Raw genomic sequence first — 21,980 nt, 5'->3', positions numbered from 1 at the left:
ATGGCAATAACCAACACGCTTTCCCCCACCCAAGTGAGGCATTTTGACTTCTGAGTTGCAGACTTATAGGCCCAGTGGATCAATGTAGGGCTGGAGACTTGGTGCGCTGAGGTGGAACACGGGCCTGATCCAGTGTTTACAGTATTCATCTAGGAGAATCTGTTTTGTGTGGGTCTCAATTGACAGTCATACTCTGAGAATACCAGTAAAGCCCCTCACATCACTCACATCATAGATGGAAGAACACCCAAATTGCAAATCACAATGGAGTGTAAGCATGAGGTAGTTGCCAATCCCATCAATTTTGAAAAGGTGTTTCTGGTATTCATAAACTTGGAATTTCAATACTGAACACATAATTGCCTATGGATATTAGGCATCTCGAAGATTAATTGGCAGCTGAGTGATGATTCTGAAGACCTAAATATTCTTAGGCAGGAAATCAGACATATTTTTCTCCTTAGTCCTATTAAGCATGGGTTACACAAACACATTTATGCGAAGTATTACTTCTGTTGAAAATACATCAGTAGTTTACAGTTATGAAGCATTCTTGATTTTTGCACAGCTGATTGAAGTTCCCAGTAGAAAGCTTGCAAACTCTTCATGTCTTCATTGCCTACTGAGCTTATAAATTCTGCAGACACTAAGATCTATCATTACTGTGATAGATCCTTCTAATGAGGCTGAGATTTCAAATATTTTATAGGCCCATCTGTGCCTCTGGATCTTGTACTTTTCATATGAAACATTAATATAAATTACAATATAATCTAAATTTTAGAAGTTCATGGAGTTTACAAGCTTTCAGAAAATTAGAAAGCTTTATGTTCTCTGTAAACACTTCATTTCATGGCTCACAATTTTTACAAGCCATACTGGAAAAATGACAATGCTTAACCCTCGGGACTATCACATATATGATGTGACACACGAAGTTGTAACGACAGTGAGCTATATCTGTTTCTATCATTACCCACAGCCACCCTCACCATCAAACTGTGTACTATTTTCTAAAATAATATTTACATTGAGAAATTTCTACCAAACCCTGACTTCTTTGCGGATCAGGGACAGAGAAGAACTTTCAACCTTTGAAAAGGGGTTTGCGATCCTTTGATAGAAGGCACTATATAAAATTGTAAAATATTACCAGCATGCTCTGAAAGAAATAAAAAATATTCTGTGGCCAGTTAGTTTTGTTACAGCATCAAATCTTGATTCACTGAACACCAGTTCTAATGCTTCCTAATGTCAAAATATTTATGATGTGTGGATTTTAGAGGAAGCTAATCATTTTATATTGTAATACTAACATTGAGACGTATGAGGAAAAAGCAGAACCATATTTGTTTTTCAAGAAAAATGTAAATGTATCTATTTCTTGTATTAAGATAATCTGATTTGCAAATTCAATTTCAAACAATGGGCTCTGATCCAGCACGGCAGCTTGTGTAAGTCATGAACTATGGTGGATTTAATTTCTACATAATTTTATAAATATTTTGGCAATAGTAAGAATATTTGTTTTGGTAGACTTACATGGAAGTGTTTATAGGGTGATGACCACATTGAAGTAAACTGAAACATAGACATACCTTAACATTTTCCCTTACGTTAGCAATCATAACTAAGGGTTTAAAACATACTTGCATGAAGGTTCAGCAGCAAGTCCATTCCTAAGGCAACAGAACCCCAGATTCCAGCCAAGGTAGACGAGTGAGAGAAAAATAAAAACAAGCAATCCATGGAGTTAAACAGACAACATTCACTTGCACCATTTCTGAGTGTATGGTGCAATTCCTACCCTGTTGAAGTCAATGGCAAATACCTAGATTGAGAGCTTTTAAGGAAATTACTATTTTTCTGGTTGCTGTTTCTACCATGCGTAGCACAATGAAGTCAATGTTCATGACTTAGGCCCTTACATACTACAGAAATACAAACAATAAAAATGCTGCTGATTCAAAGCAGATCAGGTATTGCTCAGTATGTTTTTTATAAAGTATGAAGCACGTGCAAATTAAGGTAACTATACATAAGGAGCAAACTCATAAAAAATATCTCTCTTGCACACATTCAGTTAATGGTGCCATGGGATCTTATCCCCAATCCCAAAAATTATGCCTCCTGCCACATAGTCTCCCCCAGACCAGGGATGAAGTCAGAGCTAGAGTGACAGCAGCCACCTGTACCAGGCTGTTATCTGAATCTAAGACAAGGTTTCTGTTTCTCCACGTTGAAGGGTTAAAAAGCATAATCTTGAATTTGAGAAATTATGGTAATACCATTGTATAAGATATCGGTACGTCCCAATTTTGAGTACTGTGTAACATTCATCAATTGTAGATCACCAGTGTTCAAAAGAGTTGAACTGGAATGAGTTTAAAGAAGGGCCACAAAACCTTCAGGGAGACCTTTTCCTATAAAAGTTTGGAAGAGCTTGGCTTCTTTAGCTTAATAAAAAAGAGGTTATATGATCACCTTTTACAACTATATTCATGGGGTGAATATTAGGCAGAGATGAGCTGAAAAAAACACTTACAGAACAAATGGCTACAGATTGGCTGTAAATAAATTTAGATCCAGAATTAGAAAACACTAAGAATTCTAACTAGCAGAGGAATGATTTTGAAATGGTCCTCCAAATAAATTGGTAGGGGCAAAAAACTTAAATCTCATTAAGACTGTATTGGATAGTATTATGGGGGGGGGGGGGGTGTCATGATGGGACAGATAATTCTAACTCAGCAATAAGCACATATGTGATTTGTAATTGCAGTGTTGGAGTACAGATGTAACTCTTGTCATGTACCTGATAACGTCATATTTCATGGCTTTTTCCTGTAGCCGGTTGGGCCCAGGAAGGATTTTTTCCTGTCACGAATGCTGCTGACTTCTGATTGGTTTTCAAGTCTCAACCTGCACCCTTTTTTTCCCTTTCTTGCTTAGTTTCCTTGGAAACATTGGGACTTTAGCCACAGAAAAAGCTGCTGTTGAATAAAGTATGCTGATGTTCTTGTCTGTACTTACTAAACCCAGAGGTTCATAGCTCTTTCACTTAGGGTCATATAGATCAACAAATCAGGTCAGAGAGGAATTTTTCCTCTGGGACAGACTGGCACAGACTATGTGGATGGAGAGTATAAGGCCTATGGGGGGTGGGTCTTACCTTTCTGTGTAGTGTGGGATATGGTCCTTTTCTGAGCATATATTAATGATTTGCTCTTCTGTCATTTAAATGACATTGCAGTGACAGTGCTCTTATCATCTCTGCTTTTACACCTGGCATGTCATTGGGTATCTTGAACACCATCTTGTAGCTGTGTGTAAGGAGTTAAAGTTGTAGTTTGGAAAGTTTCTTGCATAAATAGCAATTCCTATTGAATTTTAATTTTCTCCATTATTCTTGTGTACCTCTGATCCTTGATGCTGAAGTTAAAGTGTTAAAGGATTAGAAAAAAATATGTTTTGCTCAATTTATGACCAACCAGTGAATATAAAAACCTAATGAAATGACAGTTCTAGCCTAGTTTTGCAGATTTAAAATGTTTCGAATAAGATCTTTACAGATAGCCAAATATTAGACTAATTCTATAATCCGTGCTTTTGTTATTGAATTTCCTCCAACTCGTATAAGCAATCACAGTGATGTCAGGATGATGGTCATAATAGCTGTCAGTATAACTATTTGTTTGACTCACTCAAGTAAAGACTGAATTGATGACATCTCTGAAGTTAATGTAATCTTTGTAAGAAATGATGAGGGCATGGAAACATGACTGTTTACATAACTAATATTCCCTGTATTCAGTCCCTCTTTCATTTTACTACCCTTATTTAAAAAAATAAAACCTTATTTGGGAACTTGAGCAATCACAACCACTATTCACCCCATATGGCTGTTTCCATTTTTTTGACTTGCAGGACAGAAATGTATAATGGAGCTGGTGGTATTTTGGAATTCTCTGATATTGTCTACAAAACCATCGTCATGCATGGCATATACATATTAAGACAAAAGATAACCTTAATATGAATTTACAACTTTCAATTTTAGTGTCTTAAAATAGTTGTACGTCTTACTTATGACAATTTGAGATTAATTGAAATTTTGGGAAGGCTGTATATTTTCTGTACATTAAGAAACTATTTATGAGAAAAACTTGTTAAACAGACTACTTGCTAAACTTTACCATTGAATGATGATTTTTGTGAATTTAACTGACTTCAATTCAGTTAGCATTTCTTGAGCAAGAAGAAAAAAAGAAAAAGGGTTGAATAGCATTATTTCCCAGTAGATACTTATATATAGGAGCTTATTATTGCTTTAGTATGAAAAACCTAATAGTCATAGGAACATTACCTCCCACATACATTTTTAACCTAATTAGGGACATGCCATGACCGTTTGCTAATATCTATCAAAATGCATATGAGATAACATTGCACACTAGTTATATCACCACAATTTTCTCTAATGCAAAGGAAAAATTACTGAAATACCATCACTTAGATAAATTGTTCTATACAGTATGTGCATTCAGATTTTACATCCGAAGTATCTAAAGAGTTTTCTCTACTGCAGATTTTATGATGTTAGATACAGTCAATGGTGAAGCAGTCCCAATTCCATATGATAAGAAATTCTCTCTAAAGCTATGTTCTAAAAGAAATCTGGCATGTCTACATGTGGGCATTTAAGGCATTTATACACATACTTTTTTGTCTTGTGATGCACCAGAGACCTGCCACTTCGGAGCATGCTCCACACACAAGCTGATACGAACTGTACTGTGCTGCGTGCAGGTGTATAAGTGATGAAATGTGCATCAGTGGCAGAAAATAAGAGTGGTGCACTTTTGAACTAAAGCACCTTCTATGTGTTTTAGTTTAAAAGTGCACTGTCGTCATTTTTTCAGTGCTCACGTGCATTTTGTCTCTTATACAACTGCAAGCATCACAGCATTGGGTGCTTTGCAAAGCGACCCATGTTGTGGCACTTGTATGTGTAAAAATGCCCTGAATGTGCATTAGCTTGAGGTGCATTAAAGGTATGTATCTATATGTGCATGTCCTTAATGCACCTTAACAGTGGCAATTTTAGGCTAATTGTGCCTAAATATGATATCTGCATAAAGCAAGTATCAAATTTAGGTGTGATCAGTTAAAGTGCATTAACATGTGGAGATACTTTAATGTGCATTAACACAGGGACTTCAATGCTGGGTCTGCCCAGAGCCCAGCTCCTGGGCTCCTCACTGGCCACTTCTCCACTTCCAGGGCTGGGCTGCTCTCTGGCAGCCCTTACCTGAAGGCTATAAAAGCCTCCAGCCATTTTGTGCCTTGGGACACACAGCACAGGTGGACTGCAGGAGTCAGTACAATCTGCAGGAGCCCACCAAGCCACATTTCCCCCCCTGGACAGGACCCAGGCAGCCTCTGCCTGTCCTATCCCCTAGCTGGAGCTGCTCCTTGGCCACAGGTGAGTGTGGCAAAGGTCTGCAGCCTGCTGTGTCCCTTGCCCAGCCCTGAGATTCCCCACAGGGCTGCGGTCCCTGCTCTTTATGGAAGCAGGACCAGCACCTGCTCCTTGGTGCTCCTCACCCCCAGCTCTGTCTCTTGTCAGGTACTGTAGTGAAGCACCTCTGCCACATGGCTCACAGTGCCTGCCTGTGCCCCTGTCCTGGGTGCTGCTGGCAGTCCTCCAGGGCCTGCACTGCAGAGACAGCTGCATGGGGGCCCAGAGAGCCGGCATGGGGAGCATGTCCTGCACATCAACCCCATCAAGCCCTGGTTCCAGCCACATGCCCACACCCACACCAGGCACCTGAGCCCCAAACTGGACCCAGAAGGAGAAGCATGACCTTGTAGCGTTGTGGGGTCAGCCTGACATCCAGTGACAGTTTATGTGGGGCAGGCACTTGAATGCCCACATTTATGAGGCCATCTCCAGTAGGATGCATGTACGATCCCACTTCTAGATGGGGTGACAGTGCCACATGAAGGCCAAGTCCTGCGGGTACAAGTTATGCCCAAAAGAACATGCCCTTTATGTGGGAGCTGACCTGAATTTCGGCACCCCAGGAGACAGGCTGCAACTCTGAGCAGAAGCAGCCTGCCCTTGCCCACACCCTGCCCTGACACCTCCAGTGACATGTCACCAGAGGAGGGGACCTCAGGCCTTCAGTATCCTGCCCACCTCCCTGGCTGCTGCATCCACTGGAAGCTCAGAGAGCCCTGCCCAGTGGCTGACTCACCTGCACCTTGGAGGAGAGCCTCTACTTCCTCCCACCAGCAGGACCCCCTGGCATTTGCTATGGCCGTTGGACCCACGGGGACTGTCTGCTGCCAGGGTGCTGTCTGTCTGCTCCTGGGCCCCGCACCCCGGGCATCTCCACAGTACAGCCCCCCACTCCAGGACTCAGAGACAGACTGAGACTCTTGTACATAGTTTTCAGTTTTGGAAGAGGGTTTTTTATTAATGGGGGGTGGTGAAGGGGTTCTATGTGTTGGGGAGGGAGAGATGAGGCTGGAGCTGGTGCAGTAGGTCTTCAAAGGTGGACTGGGTCATCCAGAATGTATTATCCCACTGGTTGCCATCCCAGTCTTGCAACACGATGCATGATAGCTGGTGCAGTAAGCCCTAAGGCAGTGGGGCTGGTGGGACAGGACAATGATGGCTGTCCCAGCGGGGGCATTCTGGGGTGTGAGCCCCAGAAGGCCATGTACCAGTTGTCCAACTGGAGCCAGAGTGAGGGAGTCAGGTGGTGCAAGGTGGCTGAGTGCCAGGTGCTCAGAATGGCAGCAGGTGAGCAGGACAACTGTAGCAACCCTAAGGAGCAGAGGACTCTCTCCCTGGGCCCCACAGTCAGGGCTGGGAATTACAGCTGAAGCAGGAGCAGGGTAGATACATGCTGCCTGTTTCTCTGCCACACTGCTGCTTTGACACAGGAAGTGTCAGGGCAGAGGTCACAGTGTGGAGGGTGTGCTTTCAAGATGGATGCCAAGGGCCTCTGTCTTCAGCATGGCTGTCAAGTGCTGGCAGCCATGCGGTCTGAGGCTGGAGCTCCCCCTGGTGACCACAGTGATACATGGCAGGGCTCAAGCAACTTGGGACTAAAGTTAGTCCCAAGTCCCACCACATGTGGACACCTGACAAAAAATTCTTAATGCACATTAGCTTAAAGTGCACTAAATTTAAACATGCTGAAATTTGTGTGTAGATAAGCCCACTGTAGCATATCTGAAGTATCATCAGGCATCAGAGGTACTGTGCTCTGCATCCAGGTTCATTTGTGACATAAAATGCCTTTTGTTCTACTCGGAAGGGAGAAAATGTCACAGTACAACAAAAAAATTAAAAAATGAATTTCTACCTATGACTGAAAGTGTCAGGTAGGTAATTGAACAAGTGATCCTATAATTAGTACATCTTCCCTAGGAGATGTGTAATGCTCTTGTCATTTCAGTTTCCCTTGAAGAGTAAATTAGGCAAGACTCCAGTATACTTTAAGCAACTTTTATGTTGCTCTCTTTTTACTTTTCAACCTCTTGCCTCAAAGTGTTGCTTTAAAGGGAGCTTTTAAAAGGAAGATAGCTCATTTACATTAGTGCCAACTCCACATGAAGTGCCCTCCAAATACTCATAGAGGATGGTCCTATTCCACAGAGCTCACAGTGTGAGAACAGAAAAGAGAATTTAGGGAAGGAAAACAATAGCTGTTTGTACACAGGTTAACTCAATTCACTCTGAGCACTTGTGCTTTGAAAAAAATAATAATTCATGATTGAAATTCAGTGGAGGATGTGAGGTCAAAGAATGTCAGATGGGACTCTTGATGTGGAGTCTGTGGTCACCAAGTATGAGGGTGGGAAATTATGAAGAGAGGAATGGTGAGTACTAGGAATAAAAGAATCAGAGAGAAAGATTTTGGGGAGGAGTCTGGGGACTATAGAAATGTAATGAAAAAGGAGAGCAGTGGTGTACATAGGTTGAAGATGGAGGATGGACAGAAAGAGTATCATGGTAGAAAAGGAGTCTGATACTCATCATTTCCATTTGGACATCACTTGGTCTATTTTTGTTTTGCTGATTTTCACATTAATTTGGATAATTCCCTCCACCCCTTCTGAAAAGCAAGGGAATAAAAGATGCTTCATTCCTGACTTCTCTAAGAAAATGCAAAACTGCAACTAAATACATAAATAAATAAATACATAAATAAACATACATTTAAATGAAACAAAAACAAAATTCCTAAGACAGATTTCCTTCATATATCATAAAGGAGTTGAGAAAGAGCAAAGGACCAAAAGAATTTTATATTTAAAAAAAGAGGTGGGGAGATTAGGTCAGTGTAACCCTTTTCTTTTTGGACAGTATCTATCCTTATCCCAATCTATGTTTGCAATTGATAATCTTTCTGAAATGGTATTAAATATAATGGTCAGTAACACATTTATCAAGACAGACTTCAGGCATGCACTAGAAGACAAGGATTTTAATCATTTGCTGGAGGAATCTTGATTTTAAATGATGGGGATTGTGCAAACAGCCTATGAAACATCTACTCACTTTGAGTAAACTTCATTACTCAAATAGTCCTCCTGAAGTGCATGAGAATACCAGTGTCACTCTTTAGCCCTTGTCTGTTGAAAATAGACCAGTCCCTTTTCAGTTGGAAATCTTACTGTGTTAAACTATGAAGAGGCACTAAATTCCCTTCCTAGACTTCAGAATGCATTTTAGGAGACTGACTTTAGTAGGAGAATTATTGTGCTTTTATATATATAAGGCTTGGAGAAATAGCTTTGGACACTGCAGTGTCATTCTGGAAAAAATATCTTGTACGAGAATTTGATTTCAACTATGAGAAACATTAAAAATCTAAACGTAACATTAATGGAATGATTTGCTTTATTATTAAGTGCATTGCATATATTAAAACAATAACTCATTATGAGCATAAAAATTTGTCAGAGAAAGTGGGAAAATAAAACAGCAGGAAACAGGAAATTATGAGTGAATAACATTATATACTCTCAGTGTGCTTGGGTTTTATATGTAGATCTTGATAGTTATAGTTTGAATATGTGGAATGCTCCAATATATGTTGCAGACCCTGGGGCATTATTTATCCACTGAGTAAAATTTGCACTGACCTTAACTAGGTGTCATTAACTACCATAAGAATGCACATTACATACCCCGTCCCTTTTTACTTTTTTACATAGCAAAGCAATCAGATCAAATTATTAAACCTTTGTGTGGTTCTGACGTACTATTTAAAATATTTTTAAAGATCTACGGTACCTTAGAATTTAATCTTTGTTATAGACCTGTCCCTGCTGGACACCCAGGCTAGGTGCAGACCTTCAAAACTCCCGAAGCAGAATCGATCTAATTTAGCTGGTTTTTTGTAAGTGACAGAGTTAGAACGGTAGCGAACAGAACACACTTTTGCCCTTTGTTTTCTGGGTAGGAGAGGGAGCAGATCTTAGACTAGATTCTGCCACTTTTAAACCAGTGTGTGTGCGCCAAAGTTCTGTTCTGTTATGGGTATAGACTGGTTTCCAATCACTTATACAGGTAAAAATGTAATGTCTGTACCTTACCTCAGTGGGCTGCTTGCTATGACTAAACCTAAACACTGGATCTTGGATGCTTCTAACACCAGTAAGTCTAGGCAAAATCCACTTTGCACTTACTATGTAACACTTAGAGGGAGGCACTTAGTATGGTTCTTGCCTCTCATGCCTACTCCAGCACTATAGACCTTCCCATCTTCTTCTCCTTCTCAGAAGTGGGAACTATCATCCTAGCTGCTCTAGGCCCCAAGGCCAGTGCTGAATCCCCCCGCGTCTTGACATCCCTGTCCCTCTTCCACCAGCAGCTTGTGAATTCCCTTTCCCAGACGTTCTCCCTGAGGGTACTCCAGAATATTAAATTTGTTAGGTACATGTGACAGTTTCAATAATGAATTCAAAGGTTTTACAAAATAATTTCACACGCATATACATTCTTTTTTTACTGGACTGTGCCAACAGGTGTACCTAACCATAGAAAAAACCCCCGAAAACCCACATGTAAAAATCCTCCCTCCATGGATTTCATCAATCCAGTGTAGAACAGTGAAAATCCATGCATGCACCATATGACTAGAGGTGAGAAGTTTCTAGAGGATTTGAACTCTCAACCTTGATGAAGTCATGTCCTACTTTTAAGGTCTGGGCATGTGCAGTGTATAATGGTAAAGCAACTGCTTATCAATGTTGATATAATAATCATGATAACGTTGCTTGTATTGTGTTGAAATAGTTTGAATTGATTGGTCCTTTTAAGTATTGCTCAGGTTTGAATTTGATTGGATATTGTGAAAAGGGCAATGATTGAACCATTGGGTGAGTGACAGGTGGCATGATTAGAAAACTATAAATATTGTCTGGAGCAGGCAGTTGGGGCTTGGGCTCGGCCCCGCTCTCTCTCTGGCTGGGCAGTTCAGAATCTGGGCTCTTGGGGTGTGGGAGTTCACCAAGTGCAGGTTCCTTGCTGTGACCTGGTCACTGGGAAGCTACAGCTGAGTAAAGTATCACCCTTTCCCTATTTGAGGTGCTGAGTACCTAAGCAGGGAAAAGCGAGAAATCCTCAGGGACTGAGAGGGTTTCTCCTGCTGACTAGGCCCAGGGTGTTCTTGCTGCCATCTGTGGTTTCTGGGTTGTCTGTGAAGTTGCATAACAGTTAACTGTGTAGTGACCAAAGCTCAGTTTTATGTGTAGTTGATTGGTTGTGAGACCAGGGACATTGGGTTTGCCATGTGCATTGGGTTATTGTCCCATCGGGTGTTTTTTATTGTGTTGTGGCTCAGGTGTTATAGGAATATTGTGCCGGGTAGTTGTTGCGCAGGTTTTGTTGTGTAATACAGATTATATTGCTCAACCTACTAGCTACTCTTTCTAACTGAGCGGGTTCGGGCAGTAGATCAATGCTCAGGGAAATTAACTTACTTTAATGCCCCGGACCTGACTACCTGTGGGTCATAGAGCATTATTGACCCTCTGGATTAATTAGTTAATTGGCTTCCCAGTGGGTGGTCCTTCACCAGTTCCAGCAGGGATTATTTCCAGTCCTTTCAGGTTCTAAATCCATTGTCTCCAACTCGTCAGGTTCTTTTCTTTCTGTCCCTACAATTAGCTCTAAAATTCAGATCCAGGAATGAAAAAGTTCCTTAGATCAGAAAGCACATATGTAATACCATCTAAAATTCTTGAATACCAGCTTATAATAGCTGGTCATTGTACTCTTTTTATACAAGAAATTTAACCTCCATCCTTCCATTCCACTTATGATAGCTAATATTCTTCAGCTTGGTCAGTCTGTTTAACATATGCATGAATTAGCCAAGACTAGTACTGCTTACACATATGGTTTATAGTATAGGACATGTCCCATGTCTTCAAAGATATGAGTCAATTCACATTATGGGTTATGCTTTTACACAGAGAAACATCTTTGCTACAGCGATGCAGCTTCAATGCTATGAGCTACTGTGCAGTAGCTTGTTCCTACTGCACAGTAGCATGCAAAAAACCCATGCAGCATTGGGACTGAACAGTATTAACTGTGCAGTCTGGTGCATACTTTGAAGCACCCAATCTTACAGAAAGGTTCACTGATATTATGCTCAGTTCTTGACTGCAAACCTGGGAGAAATACCTAGTATTTCCATAGATTTCTGTGGTCCTCAGCCTCTCTGTAAATCAGCCAATGGTCTCCAGAGGTATTAAAAAATGAGGTACATCAATTAGCATATACTTTAGGAAATGTGATTGTATGCGCTCTGGAGTTTTCTTTCAAAAGCTTCACAAAAAGTAAACCCCATTTTAGTGCCAACAACAATATAGCAAACATATGCATTTTGTCACAAAACAAAGCAGTTTGTAAAACTCCATGTGTGGCCAGAAAAAGGGCAAAAAGGGGAGAGTGCTTACCTGTTCTGATGTATGTACTTATGTATTTCCCTAGGCCATATGACTTTTGGTTCCCATTCAATTTATCCTTTGTGACAGACATTCCTACAAATCCTTTCCTGACAAGCTGGTAGTTGGTAACTTTTTTTTTCAGCATATATCCAATTGCCCATTATTCTTGTTCAAAGGTCATTGGTGGCTGAGCTACAATCTGTCACAGAGCTTTCATAAGCCACTTGCCAGGATCATTTACCTTTAAATCCTAAATTTAAAAAAAGAGAAAAAGTCATGAAGGAGAGCATTCAGGATGCTAAAAGGTACAGACAGAAGTGCAGCTCCTGGATCTACCTTATGGGAGAGATCTAACAGAAAGTGCCATGAATTAGCTCAATCCTCCCAACCCAACAGATGTTAGCTGTTGGTTTGGGAGGGTGAGTGATTGAACTCCAATTTTGATGGAGTTCTGCAGCCTCTTCTCCTAGTTTTGTCCCCACTCTCCCATTCTGTCTCAGGATGAGAAGGGAGGTCCATTCTGGGGCTTCTGGAGTTGGGAGGTTAGTGGACTGGAACCCCTCACCTTAGGGGGGAGGGAAGGGGCTCCAATTCAACCACCCCACCCTCCAGCACCAGATCACATGTTTGATCACAACTGTAGAGTGCTTTCAGGGGCCAGATCAGGTGAAAATTGTCACTTCTCTCTATGCTTAAAATTCCAATGAACTTATACTATCTCATCTTAATAATCCAATTTCTAGGCAAAAATATTAGAAAGGTCAGTTACCATAAAACTATCACCCCCTTACACAGATTCAGAGCTTGTGGGGAGGGCTGTTTAAAAAGAGTAAAATCAACATCCTCAATTTCACCAAGAAATCAAGTAGTAGCAAATGTCAGTCATACAGCACAGGTGTAAAATAGTCCCTATAAGGACTACTTCTTTTAATGGTGTTTTGAACTTATCATTTCAGGTGTTCTGAACTCATAGTTTATGGTACAGCAACTCTGGTTTATAATACTCCAAACTTGCAGTGACAAAGGCATGAATAGAAAAGGCCATGACATTCTCACCACGTAGAATTGATAAAAAGCCCTTGACAATTCTTACTACCAAGCTGTGATAACCTGATCTATTCTTCCATGAATGTGTTCTTTGCTCTAAGTAATCATTGCATTCTTTCTTTCAAAGACAAAATGGAAAGGAAGCACAAATAGCATTTCTGGAATTCACATAGCCTAATACATATAAGTAACCTCTTATGACAACACTATCTTCAGTGATATCTAGAGGAATATATAAATATTTAAATTTCTAGCATCAGGAAATATTTTCCTAATTCATCAGTTAATACATGGTAACTTATACTTGACTATTTGGAGAGCAGTTTGTGTCCAGCTTTCTGGCTCAGGTCTTGGGGGAGGCAGGCCAGGTTTTCTGTGGTAGAGGGGCTCCGTTCCCCCACTCCCCCCACCTGAGCGTCTTAACAACTACACCCTGGAGCTGAAGCATGGGGTTGTCCAGCCTGGCATTTCAGAATGCTGGGAACTGGTGCAGGGGGACAAATGCCCCATGCCATGTGCCCCCCACCCCAACTTGCTGGCTCAGGTGTACCTTCCTGTGTTGTAGTGTATAGCTACTTTTTCTAACTCTGAGTGGGTTTGGGCAGTAGATCAATGCTCAGGGAAATTAACTTACTTTAATGCCCTGAACCTGACTACCTGTGGGTTATAGAGGATTAATGACCCTCTAGGAGGGGGTGGGCTTGGCCTGCATGGCAGAGGGGGTCTGTTCTCCATGCCCTAGATCTCAGGATGGTGAAAAGCAGTGCAGCCCCGAGCTTCAACCTTACAAGCTGGGAGGGGGGCGAGAGGGTGGGGGGGTTGCAGGGGGAATCTTCAGTATATCTGTAACATACACAAGATTTTGAGACTTCCATTCAGTTGACAAGAAATATTTCATTAAGTGGTCAATTCATTAAGTAGTAAGTTAAGCAGATCCAGAATAAAATCAAAAGCACTTTTTAGTAGGACACTGCATTCCAAATGTTCATGAAAAGTGAACATTATATAAATGGGTTATATAAAACCCTGTCCAACATCTTCAAATTTCAAAGGTACTAATTTTTTTTATACATCTTTATTCATTTTATTTTGATTTGATTTAAAATTATAGAGTTACCTACTTTGTGTCTACTGTATTTTCCCTTCTGTGGTTGACTACTAGAACTATACATGTTTATTAAGAATAGGTCTCTGCTTAACTACACTGTGCAAACAGCCACTCTAGATTTCCAGATGCAGTTATTATCCATTTTGCTGCACTTCCTCCTGGGCTACGGTTAGGTAAAATGAATGAAATCTGCTTTGTTCAAATTAGTTCTTTAACTTGAAGACTTGGGGGAAAACAAGGTTAAGGGCAACACACATTTCACTTTATTATGTACACAACAAGCAGCTTTTCCACTGCTGACTTTGAGGCTTTGGGCAAGATTCACCACATTCCACATCAAACAAAACAATAGATCACGGTTCACATCCTTCTGGTTTCCTGTCACTAATTAGGCTTTTTAACAACCTTTTAGAAGCATAAATGGATTAAATTTATAACAAAAATGTCCTAGAGGCACAAAAAATGTGTTCTTTTCTTGCTGATAATCTTTTCTTTATGTCTTTAACATCCTGTAGCATAACTCCCTGTATTCCAATGGCTAGTTTACTTCAAAGGTCTTACCTTCATATGGGTGCCACTGGGATAGGAATTTACCTAGAGTACAACTCCACAATTTTTGCCTTATAAATCCTAATTTTCCAGACACACGTAAGTGCAGAGGAGAAGCTGCATGAGACCAAAAACACTTCAGGACGTCTGGACTTGATAAACCACGAAGCCCGTTCTAGTCCTACATTCTTATTACCTTTAACTAAAAATCATTTATTAAGGTTCAGGAAAAAGATTTACAATCTAATCTCAGTCAAAAAAAAAAAAAAAGTCTAGCCCCACTGCACTAATGGCAAAAGTTCTAATGACTTAAATACGGCCAAGAGTCCATCCCCAAGTTTGTGATTTCACTTATTCCTAGGGCCCTGCCACACGTTCAAACCAAACCTGGACAGAAACCAGCTATAAAAAGTTGTTACACATCTTCAAGCCCTAACTTTGTAGCTGGTTGGCTCTTTTTATAGCTGGATGGACAATTTTATGGTATGATAATTACTTTCCATGTGGGGCTGATTTAAATGTATTGCTTGATTAACCAGTTAATTGCATGATAATTACTTTTCACATGTGGCCAGTCCTACTTTGCATGTGTGGCTGGTCTAAATTTATTACATGGTTAACCAGTTAATTGTGTAATATATGTAACGTGTGGCAAGGGTCCTAGTATATCTATTTATACTAAGCAGTCAGAGATCCTTTAACAGTTGGGGAACACTTGGATCCAAATCTGGATGTTGTAGAGCATCTCTCCCTCTCTAACATGAGTTTTAACAGGGACCCCAAATTTTAGGCAAGTTTTGATACATTTGTTTGAAGCTCAGCCCACCTTCTTCAGTACAGTACAATGTTCTGAGTTCAATGGGAATTTGTAAAGTCGTTTGTATGTCATCTTCTCATCCATTACAGTAAAAGGAAAACTTTAGAAACAGAATTTTCAAGATGGAAAATATATTAACATGTTGGCAATCTGTCATTTTACAAAAAGAACCTCACTTAAAATTAGTTAAAATAATCTCACTGTAGGCATGGTATACACACAGATGCTCATAGTAAACTCTAACACGGTGGCCTCCTCATCAGGTTGTCACCAGCTGCCCTTCTCCTGAGGTACCCACCTACTTCGTTCACCTGGCATGCCTTGATGGAAAAATATGAGAGTTGTTACAAAGTCGGGAGGCTACCCATTACTTGCCCTGCTGACAAGGGCCTAATACCTGCTCCAACCTTCCCCCCATGGGTCCCATGCCTCACAGATGTTTCTCGGATGTTATTTCTCCAGCCTATGGCCAGAAAAAAAAACTGGGCACACAGTTGTAGCTCTTTTCTACAGCCCTGGAGAGCCACTCCCACACTACTCCTCTCTCATCAGGGTCCCACTCACTCCACTGGCTCTCACCCAGCCTCTTTCAAACTGCCTTCTCTCAGGGGTCACACTCATTCTGCCTGGCCTCACCCAGCTTCAGGCTTAGCTGTCCTCTCCTTGGTCAGCCCTGATACAGTCTGCTGGGTATTTCTCACTACCTTCACCTGAGCGTTGACTGAGGGATTGTACAACTGTAGACCTATTTCACTCTCAGCTCCTTGCCAGGCCACTATGCCCCCACAGGGCCTCCTCATTCGCCCACACTCACGGAGCCACACTGTTTGTTCCCCTCTCACACAGGGCAGGACTTGCATCTCCAGGCTCTGCTCTGCCACCTGGGTGTGGTCCCAGGTCCCTCCTCCAGCCTGAGCTCTGCCTCAGGGATCCTTAACCAAGATGTAGGCTCCCCCTGCTCATTAGAACACCACCAGGGATGTGAGGCTAGGGTTATTAAGGCACCCTAACCCACCTTTCGCTAGGGAGGTAACTGGCCTGGCATTTCCTGGGGGCTCCCACACCACTAGGAGACACACCAGACCATCCTTCCTTGGTAAAGTGTGGTACAGTTTTATGTCTTACTCAGGACAAGGGATCACCTCCTCCTCATAGCCCCTACCCTCACCTCCCCCTCTCATCCTGATGTTTCTTCCTTCCTTACTGCAGCAAACTGCAGTCCAGTTTATATACCTGGGCCAAAATGGCTGCCCTCATCAGGCACCTGGCTACTGCCTGTTTACTGCTCTTAAAGTAGCGGGCACCAAAGGTTCCCTGCTGCATAAATACTTTTTCCATTTCATTCTTTTAGCTTTATTATTTTTTAACCAATTTTATTTAATCTAAACAGATTTCCAACTCTGCCATTAACTTTCTCTCCAACATGCTCAAGTCTCAGGCTGTTGGTATCTGTAACATAAAACAGATAAAAAGGCCAAAGAGACCTTGTATAGTGAGGCAGAGGTTTTAAATAAAGCTCTGCCAAAATTATTACAAATGTTGCAGGAAATCTCAAAGTGAAAATTTTCAGGAGAGAACACAAGCATTGAGCTCTAGCAATTAAAGTTTAAATCTAGTAGAGGTCAAAATTAAAATAATTTACTTATCTCATTTTGGCATGGGTAGGATCTACCCAAATCACAGTTTTACAGATTTTGTGGAAACCATGAAAAACAGTGCTGTCTTCAGTCACCAGAAAATACAGCATTGGCCACAATTTCCTGCAAAATCAATCAAAAAAAAAAAAAAGTGATAATGATATAGACTAAGTGAAGGCATCCTCTGCTAATCAGTAGTGAGGGGCGGGGCAAAAAAGAAGTAGTGATGTAGACTGACAGAAGGCACCATCCAGCAACCAGCAGTGAAGGTGAGGTCATGAAGGCCACTCTGCTAATCAGTGGTGAGGGGCAAGACACCTCTGAAATCAACTCTGCACTGTGGGTAGTGTGTGAAAATGCCTTGTCTCACTGCATCTTGGGTAAGTCTCTAGTCATGGGTCATATACCACAAATTATCATGTAATTAGGCACAATCTAGGCTATACAGAGACAGGAGTTGTAAAATACTAACTTGCCTGGCAATCTGGACTGAGCTGTATGCATGAGTCTACATTTGTAATGTTATCAGTCTCTTACTTCATAAATGCAAAAATACCCAAATTCACCTTAGAAAAGCATCATGTAACTAATAGTATCTGCAAATTATTTGCTGTGAAATATCACTGTTTTAAGAATGTCAGCCAAAGCCGGCTGAAGTGGCTGATTTTTGTCTAACAAAAAGTCAGTTTAAAAACCTAGTAAGATTATTCCTCTGCATTTCGTTTTGCTAGTAAAATTTGCATAATAATTTAGTTTTGACCCTGTTGGAAAATCAGTTTTTCTCCCCTTGCTAGAAGACCAGCAAAACAGCTATTCACACCATATAACATGTTTCTAGGTTTTAAATTAGACCTGAAAAGTTGCACAACCCTTTTGCTCGTCCCCTGCACAGGTATGACTAGCTCCTTATATGGCACAAAACTAGTTATTTTTTGAGAACCATAAAGTTATGTTTTTTAAACTGCTGAAAAATACTTAGACCCTCTTCTCCATCACTTCCCTTATAAATCAGTATTTCTGAGTATTTGTGGAATAGGGATTTAGGGCATTTTCACAATTTTATTCCAGAAAATTGCATGCCTGCAAAATGTTACTTTTTCAGGAAAGGTCATGAATTTGTCCTTCAGAAATGAGAAGAGAGAGAGAGAGAGAATGAAAGAAAGAAAGTCTGTTTTCATCACAAGCCCATTATTCAGTTCTCTCTTAATTAAAAAAGAAAACCCATATTTTTGTAATCTTTTAAATAATAATAATAATAATAATTAATTATTATAATTTATTATTATTATTATTTAAAAGATTACAAAAATATGGGTTTTCTTTTTTAATTAAGAGAGAACTGAATAATGGGCTTGTGATGAAAACAGACTTTCTTTCTTTCATTCTCTCTCTCTCTCTCTTCTCATTTCTGAAGGACAAATTCATGACCTTTCCTGAAAAAGTAACATTTTGCAGGCATGCAATTTTCTGGAATAAAATTGTGAAAATGCCCTAAATCCCTATTCCACAAATACTCAGAAATACTGATTTATAAGGGAAGTGATGGAGAAGAGGGTCTAAGTATTTTTCAGCAGTTTAAAAAACATAACTTTATGGTTATTAAAGTTATTAAACTTTATGGTTATGGTAGTAATAATAATAATAATAATTATTATTATTATTAATTCAACATGTTTCATGCGGCTTGTATTAGTAAAAGTTCTGGGGAGGGAAATATTGACATCAATACAATTTCTAATAAAACTGCTTTACAACAAAGAAATGTGACGGTGCAATCACCCAGCAGAATGGCTAACACAGCAACAGCAGGGAGTCCGTAAGGTTTTATAATTAATCAGATATGCAATATTATTTAGCACAGTGTGACAAGATTCTTAGATATATTTGACTTCTAATTAACTAAGTGAAAATATATACCATTTTAATTGTGTGTATGCATGTGTGTGTGCACTCCTGCATGTGCATAAGAGTTAACTGGGAGGGGAGAGAAAGAGAATGAAAAACAAGTATACTGACTGGTGTACTGACAATGCAAGAGCTAAGAAGAAAATATACAGTGTTATGTGATTTTCCTTCCTTGTTTGATGGGCATTAACTAACAAGTATTAAAGTAGATAATAGTAATTATTCTACGTTGATGATTTAACAGCATACACCATTGTAGTGCCTGAGTGCCTTTTTGATATAAATACAAAATAGGTAAATGTCTTGCACTGCCTATTCACTCAAAGCTTTACTGAGAGTTTTGACAAGCAGACCTAAATATCTTACCCTATGCCATGAGGATGAATTGGTTACTGCCTACCACAGGTCAATACACTTTCTATATGATAATTAAAAGCCTAGTAAAAACTAGGAAGCCTTAAATTGTGCCTTGAGATTTTCCAGATCAGGCCACTTACTGTGTCATGGAAGGGCTGAATTATAGAGATTATAGCCTGTACCTGAAAAATGCGCTCCCACTTCACTGGGAATATTACCTCTATGGACCAAGAGCAGGTGTGCTTTAACCAACCTTAGCTGAGTGTTCGGATTGATGAACTCTCTCAGGCAGGGTCTGAAAAATAATAGCCAGAATTTTGGCTTTATAAGTAAAACAGTCCCAGAGTAGAGCTTTGTTTATACCATTATTACAGTGCTAGCTGGATGGTCTGATCCAGGATTTTGTAAGGGGAGGTACAGGAACAGTGACTGTTGCTGCAGGGGTGGCTCTCCCCCCCCCCCCCCCCCCCCCCTTAGGATGGGCAGACCATGCTGCAGGAGTAGTAGCCAGGGATGTTTTTTTGTCACCAAATCAGGTAAGAATCCTGTCCCTGTCCTGCTCTTGGCACTCTGTCCCCTGATCAGCAGCCTGTGTCTTCCTTGGTCCTCCCTGCTGCCACTGCTGCTCCCTTGTCCCTTCCTGGCTGGCTTGAGGTTGGAGGGAGCTCCAGAGCTGCTTCTGCCCTGCTATAACCAGGCTGTATGGGAAGCCAGCCCCCACTGTGGACAGTAGTAGTAGCAGCAGGTGTCTTCCCTCTTCCTGAGACTGCTCCTGATGACAGGGAACACCTCAGGAATGGGACAAGGAGAAGAAAACACTTGCTACCATTGTTGTTACCAGGGTTCAAATTTCAGGGGATCTTAGGGGGTGGGGACTAAGCTCCCTCCCCCCCCCCCCCGAGACTTAACCCCGCCCCAGTAAGATTTGAAAATCATAATCTGCAGGGGTCTCCAATGTTATTAGGGCATCATGATGGACAGCCCATTTATTTTTATTTTTATTTTTGCAGATCCTGGCAAGAGTCAAACCTGGTTGTCACTATCCCCAGCTGAACCTGGCACCCTGTACAATCAGGCTGGAGTGGGGCAGAGGTGGCTCTGGAGTATTATCTGCTCCAGGGCCTGCCAGGAACTGTGGCAGTGATGGTTGGGGAGAGGAAGAGAGATTCTTACATGCTTTGAGGACTTTAAAAAGGCCCCAGCTTCTGCTCCCACAATGTGATCTGAAAGTGGGATGAAATCATTCCACACATCTGCTCTGGATCACCCCGACTAGCTGTACCTTATCTAATCTGTGGTACCCCTAGGATGTTAGGCTAAATTTTTTGTCTGCAATGGGGTAAAATTGTACCATTTTCTAATCCTTAGACTCTGGTGGTAGTCACTGCTCAGAAGGTCCCTTTTCAGGAGCGTTGAGCAGACTTTTCAGGGGCTTTGACCAAACTGCTCTGTTAATGCAAAATACTGTTTCATCCTAAAAGTAGAAACCAAGAATATAAGAAAAAAGATTTTAAAATATGATGCTCACACATCTGTCTATAACTAAAACTCACCGTCTCTCTGCAGCCTTAAGAAAGTCTCTTAGACTCCCTCTGTATGCATGGTCCAAAGACTACTCTTTTCCTTTCTGTTAGTGTCCTGGTAATCTTCGGTTTCCCTGCTTAGTAAAATAACCCCTGCTACTTTCAGATCCCAATTACAGTAGCTCAGAAGATCAAGGCATTATTTCATAATGGCCCATGCCATGTTTCCTAGTTATCCAGAGATAAGGTGTTGCTTTCCTCCTACTTTCCTAGCAGCCACACTAAGAACCCAATATAATAATATCAACAAAAAGTGTTTGCAAAGTATTAGAGATCAGTCCCACATCCTTCACAGCATGTATCTGCCATTCTGTCACCCCATGAGGTAAACTACTCTGTTAGCTTCAAAGGTAGATCAAAGCAGTGTATGGCAATAGTCCAGACTGGAAATGACAAAGACATGAACAACCATGGTGAAGTCTGAATTAAAATTTTCCAGAAGCAACTTGCGAGGGGAGTGAGTTTAAAAAATAAGAAAATAAGTTCTTCAAATTTTTTAAGTTCCAAGTTAATTCCTAAGACTTGGAAATAAGCACATGTTCCAGTTTTGTAAAACTCTCCAAGAAGACTCTTAAAACATAATTGCATTTAAATTGTATGAATATTACTTTTTGAAAATTGTCCTGCATCAAAACCAGATTCCAGTAATAAAAATAAATGGCAATAAAAACTATCTGGTAGTATTTCAAGCAACCCACTACAAACAATAGAAAATGTTACAAAAATTGAAAGTATCTGTTTGGTTTTTTTTAATTAAAAGAATAATTCAAATGGTTTTTATTTTTTTTTTAAATTACCGAGGAAAAAGAAATCAGCTGATCAATCAGGCCCAGCTGGGCTGAGCCATCACACCTGCCCCTGATCCTGGCTAACAAGAGTGCCCCAGTTATATAAGCACACCTGCATCTTCACACTGCTGGCATGCCTTGACACAGTCTCAGTCTGTCCTAACAAGCCTTATGTTCAGTGCTGTCTGGTTCTTCTAGCTCCTCAGT

At 40.7% G+C, this 21,980-nt stretch overlaps 1 long non-coding RNA gene across 1 annotated transcript in view; it reads right to left on the bottom strand.

Moving 5' to 3' along the window:
- Positions 1–21,980, bottom strand: part of LOC109282199 (uncharacterized) — a 90,637-nt gene that overhangs the window by 29,621 nt on the left and 39,036 nt on the right. Inside the window, exon 2 of the long non-coding RNA XR_009462255.1 lies at positions 11,992–12,232. This is a non-coding gene — a long non-coding RNA (uncharacterized LOC109282199). The remainder of the gene's footprint in view (positions 1–11,991; positions 12,233–21,980) is intronic.

This window comes from Alligator mississippiensis, chromosome 5 (genome assembly GCF_030867095.1).
Source record: "Alligator mississippiensis isolate rAllMis1 chromosome 5, rAllMis1, whole genome shotgun sequence".
Lineage (NCBI taxonomy): Eukaryota > Metazoa > Chordata > Crocodylia > Alligatoridae > Alligator > Alligator mississippiensis.
The sequence above is the reverse complement of the archived record's forward strand: the minus strand, read 5'-3'. Positions and strand labels throughout refer to the sequence as shown.